Here is a 6,000-nt window from a genome sequence, read left to right on the forward strand (position 1 = left end):
TCAGAATTGTACTTTGATTTTGTTAACAGTTATAAATATTCAGGCTTTTATTTATAATATTCTGCATGTTTAAGCTGCTACAATAAATGGCTACACTCATTCCTATATTATGTTCTTTTAATTGCTATAAATTGAACTGTCTTCAAAATAACACATTTCTTCAATGAGCTTCTGCAATAAATTATTACTAGCTACTACAGTAACATATTGCAGTTATTTTACAACTATTGCATTCATATAAATACATTAGGACTCCATTGCTCTATTAATAAACGTATAGCTTAATTTAATACAGACATCTTACTCTTTACTGCCTCTGTTGACTGCTATTGCTTATTGTTAAGTTTTAGTAATTCTCTTGTATGTAAAACCATTTTCAAAAAGCTCAGGATCATCCTCATAATGGTATCCACAGCCATCTGAATGGCAGTAAAATGTTATCAGCTATTTTATACACTCATATGCACCCACTCACACACACACACACACACACACACACACACACACACACACACACACACACACACACACACACACACACACACCTTACCTGTTGTAGAATATCCTGCGACACACACTAAATGTATCCAGTCCAGCGGAGCAGCAGTAAAATCCAAGTCACCCGCGACACGAATGAAGCAGTAAAATCCAAGGAGCCTGCGCAGTGAAATCCCCGCGAGAGCTCAAAACTCACCTCACCTCTCTCCTGATTGGTCCTGACTGCAGATAAAGCAGTCCGGAGCTCCTCTGTTCTGTGCAGTCATCACCACATAGATTCCTGGGCATCTGTGGGGCAGAAATGCCTTCCCCTGTATCCGGACTGCTAACAAAGGCAGTCTGAGTTCCCAGTGCGTCCGCGCATGAGCGGAGTTCCAGGACTTCTGATTTTTTGTTTTCTTGGCTCACAGTTTTGTTTTATTTTTTTTGTTTTCTTGGTTCACAGTTTTGTTTTCTTTTTGTTTTTCTAGGGGGGGGGGCTGCAGTCCTGCAGTCCTATAGCACGATCCGCCCTTGGATTTCAGGAGAACATCCAAAAGTCTTACTTGACTCCTTCTCACATGATTGTTTTTCCTGGATTGTCTCCTAGATACATCAGTTCAAAGAGCTTTTCTCCCACAGGAAAAAGTAAATGTAGATCTAGTTCTATTCCTAAGTTTTTCCACTCAAACAAAAGTTACATCAGTGGAATTTCTCAGGATACTAGGATTCTAAGCATCTTCGATTTTCATGATTCATCTGCAAAGATTCCACATGAAAAAAATTCAGAGGTACCTAAACTTAATTTGGTCCCAGCATCAATATCCCCTGACATTCCAGATTCCTTTTTTGAGGTTCATGAGAAGGGAACTTCTTTCTTGGAGAGACCAGTTTTATTTGAATCCAGGTCTCCTGTTTTGCCCTTCCAGCTGCAGCACAATATGCAACAACAAACATCTCAGACTTTGCTTGGGGAACAGTATCTAAGGGGATAAAAGTGCAGGATCTTTACAACAAAAAGACTAAAACACATTAATGTAAAAAAAGATGTTGACAGTCATAAATGCTCTCAACTCACTCAATCATCTGTGGTCCACTGGGCCATAACAAGTGATTACAGACAATGTTACAGTAATGTGGTGCATAAACAAACAAGAAGGACCAGATTTTTACCTGCTGTGCAGACTAGCCTTGGTAGCCTGGGATATAGTTTTTCAGCACAATGTAACCCTACAGGCATCTTACATTAAGTCAGAGCAAACTTTTGTGTCAGGCAAGCTGAGCAGGACCAGAACAGACTTTCACCAATGGAAACTGACTCAGTCGGGTCTTTCAGGACTTGATCCAGCTGTGGGGAATACCTCAGATAGAGCTTTTTGCCTCCAGTCAACAATTAGTGGGCAAAATTCAGCACAAGGTCTCCATGCAAGAAGGCCTGGAATACAGATGCTTTTTCTTTTCCTTTGCCAGGAATGTTCCTGTATGCTTTTTCACCCATTCCACTAATATCCAGGGTCATTCTGAACATTCAGAAGGACTTTCAAAAGAGCATTTTGGAGACTCCCTTCTGGCTCAGGCAACAGTGGTTTTCCCTTCTTTTGGAAATGGCCAAGGACAGTTACCACAAGCTTCTTCACAGACTGGACCTACTCTTACATGAAAGGGGTAAATGATACATTTCAACTTGAGAAAAGTACAGATAACTGCCTGGATGATAGTCTTGATACCTTTTAGGCACCCATTTTATGAGGATGTACAGCAGTTAATAAAAGATGCAAGAAAAGCTGTGTAGGAAGTTATATATTATAGGTTCATAGGTTCATACTAGGCTATCTGCCCTAGGGCATTTATAAGCCTAGCCAGAATGTGTTTGGCTTTCGCCACCCATTTTAAATTTATTTTGCTATGCCCTTTTTCGAGGTTAGTATACTGTGCCTCTGTCTAACAGTGACACAGAAGTGATACCCGGGGTAAACCTATGATCTCCCATCCACTCATCAAGATTCCTCTTGAAGAGAGTCAATGAGGGACTCTGCCTAACCTGGACTGGGATTTTATTCCAGAGTGAAGGGAGCCTCTGGGTTATGAATCTGTCCCTCCAGCATGTCCTATTTATTTCAGTGCTGAGGTTCAAGTCTCTCGATCCCGTAGCTCGATGGGATTTGGATTTTCTGAGGTGCAGCATGTCCATTAATTCCGGGTTGGACATGGCTTTATACGTCAGGCACAGATCACCTCTGAACAGGCGGTATGCCACTGAGTAGAGCTGGAGTTTCTTTAACCAGGCAGCATATGGCATCTGTTTGAGCCCTTTGATCCTCTTGGTGAGGTACTTTTGGGGTCTTTCCAGTTGCTGCAGGTGTCTGGTAAGGTACATCCCAAAAGGGGCATTGTACTCAATTATGGGCCTGATGAGGGATGAGTAAAGAGGCACGATGATGTCCCCTGAACTAGATGTGAATCCCTTCATGATTAGGTGGGCTATATAAAATGTTTTTCTAACCCCTTTGGTCACGTGGTTGTCAAATGAGAGATTGCTATCAACTTGGGTCCCCAGGTCCCTAATTACTTCTTCTGTACTTAATGGATTACCACCTATGTGGTAATTTGTGGGCACTTTGTTTTGCCAAAGGGATGACTATACACTTTTTGGCATTTAGCTTGAGGCAATGGCTCTGGCACCAGTTGTCTGTTTCTATGAGGCCCTTTTGGAGGATGTTTGTGTCGGCTGGAGAGTCGATTATGGCGCCCAGTTTGCAGTCATCTGTGAACTTGGTCAGCCACAGTCCTTCCGTGTTGGCCTGTACCTCCGAGAAATATATACCGAACAAGAGAGGTCCCAGGACTGAGCCTTGTGGGACACCACTTGTAACTGGTTTGGAGTCTGACATGGCTCCAGCAATTCTAACCATGTGGGTTCTGTCCTTGAGCCAGTTTGCAATCCATCTAGTGACATAGGGGTTTATATTTAAGCTGGTGAGCTTATCTATAATGCCTGAGTGGGGTATTGTATCGAAGGCTTTTGTGAGGTCCAGGTAGGCTGTGTGGACCACCTTCCCCTCGTCAATGGCCTTGGTGACTGTTTCAAAGAAATCAACCAGGTTTAACAGGCAGGATCTGCCCTTAACAAAGCCGAACTGGGTAGGATCCAGTGTTTGTAGGTCCCCAATATCTTTATTTATGAGGTCCATGATGATCCTTTCCATAGCTTTGCAGACCAAGCTAGTCAGGCTTATGGGGCGATAGTTTCCAGGATCCGTTGAGGCACCACCTTTATGGAGAGGGACCACTGTTGCTGTACGCCACTCTTTGGGCACATATCCTGTAGTAAGGCTGAGATTGAACAGTAGTTTTATGTTTAATTAGGAAATGGAAAAGATGATATGGAATGTGTCAAGACAGGAACCAAGACATATTTAAGTCTAGTGTTTCTCTGGCCTGTCTTAATCTCCATCATAGAACATGTTTAAGCCATATCAGCATGTCTGTCCAGGGATCCTCTTCTTTCAATAACTCCCCATGTAAAAATCTTTTTGAAAGGAGTGTTGAATATCAAGAGTCATAGAAAACAGTTTGCGCCTACTTGAGATCTTAATCTTAACTTTATTTTTATAAATTTAACTCTTGCTCCATTTTATCTGTGAATTTCTCAAATCAGGACTTTCTTACACATCTATTAAAATTGATCTTTTGAACACGTCTGCCATTAGATCCCCTCTCTATGTTCAATGCATAGATCACTGTTGCAACTGTTGCAATAGCCTAAGCTATAAATGGGTCCTATCCCTGTGATTTGCCAGCGTGAAAAGCTAAAGAGAATGAATCTTCCATGTACTGCAACTGTCAGAAGCTCAAGGGGAGCTCCATATAAAAACAGTTGGAGTGCAAAATGCTTCAGAACCTTTTTTGCTGCCAAAGAATGCTCCTTCAGAGGGTCTAGTGGAAATGTTGTTTGGCTATAGATCCTTCAAATCTGGGAAGAAAAGTCTCCCATTATGGAAAACCTTCTACTAATTTTATTTTTCTGAAGACTTTTTTTTTTTTTACTAAAATATATGGATTTGATGTTGTTAATTTTCATTCATCCTCAACATATGAGACTTGGATCTGAAATCGGATCCAACTCGGCCATTACTACAGCTTTCAGATGCCTATAAATTCTTGAGCTCTTACCTACAATGCTCTGGTCCCCGTTCACCTCAGATGTCATTTACCGCTTTCGCGATCAGACCTGGTTGCTGATAGCTCTTGAGCGTTTTGGGTTATAAGTATTTTCATTAGATTATACTTTTTTCTCTTTGCTATTTCTACTCCTTCCTTCAGTGTAAACTTTCCCTTTATTCTCCCACAACCTTCTTTTGGGTCCTCTTAGTTACCATCATTGGTACTTTTCCCTACCCTCTTTCGTCTTCTAAATAGATATTCTCCCTGTGACCTTTTTGGTCTCCTTAATTACCATAGCTGGTATTTTATCTTACCCTTTTATTCCTTAAAACATATATTCTACTAAAATTATCTGTATTCCTTTATTCTCTGTGGTGGTAGTTTTACATTTTGGTGTGTGTGTGTGTGTGTGTGTGTGTGTGTGTGTGTGTGTGTGTGTGAATTGTAGTCTTTATGTGGAATACATTCTACTTCCTGAACATGTCAGAAAAAGGATTTAAGAAGTGCAGGTAATGTCAGCACAAAATGTCCTTTTCAGATGGACATTTTTTGTGGGATTACTGCCTGGGTCCAGATCACCTCAACCATCAGTGTGACATCTGTGAGGCCTTTAATCCTTGGGCCCTCACAGAACATAAGAATAAGCTGATCTTGAAAGGGCCGTTGCCCTAATCTTTTTCACAGACTATTGCTGGAGCTCAACCATCGACTTCTAAGCATAGAGAACATTCAAAATGGTCCAGATTGACTGAAGCTCCTTCTTCGTCAGAGCTGAAAAAGAAAGTGCCAAGGTTGGATTCGACATTTCCAATTGCATCCAAGTCATCAGATCCAATGAAAGTTGTGTCTCCAGACCCAAACAGGAAGACAGCTTTGGATTCTAAGACTTTGGGTCTGAAGACCCTTCCTTGGACTGCTTATTTGCTGTCCTTAGACCCAGTCCATCTAGGATGCCCTCTCCCTTTCTAGAGAGGCACTCTAGGCCTGCATCAATTGTGTCCTCTTGCTCTACTAAGAGTCTTGGTGAGGCAGATGTAGCTAGGATTATGAGGGAGCTAGTCATGGAGCAACTTCAGAAGGGAGCCCTTATGATTCCAACCCAATAGGATCAGGGAATTCCTTCAGCGTCTACTCCTCCTCTGACTTGACCTGAGGTTTCAGAGTTATAGGTTCATAGGTTCTTTCTCTTGAACAAGGAGCAGCACAGCCATGATGTGAGGTTTTAAGTCTCCCGCCCTTGTGGCTCTGACCGGATCTAGATTTTTTGAGGTGAAGCATATTCTCAGTGGATTGCCACCCAATGATACCCGAGTGGGTATTGTATCAAGGCCTTCGCCAGATCGCTTTGGGGGAGGGGGG

Source organism: Protopterus annectens, chromosome 16.part0 (assembly GCF_019279795.1).
Source record: "Protopterus annectens isolate FY-2018-M chromosome 16.part0, PAN1.0, whole genome shotgun sequence".
Lineage (NCBI taxonomy): Eukaryota > Metazoa > Chordata > Ceratodontiformes > Protopteridae > Protopterus > Protopterus annectens.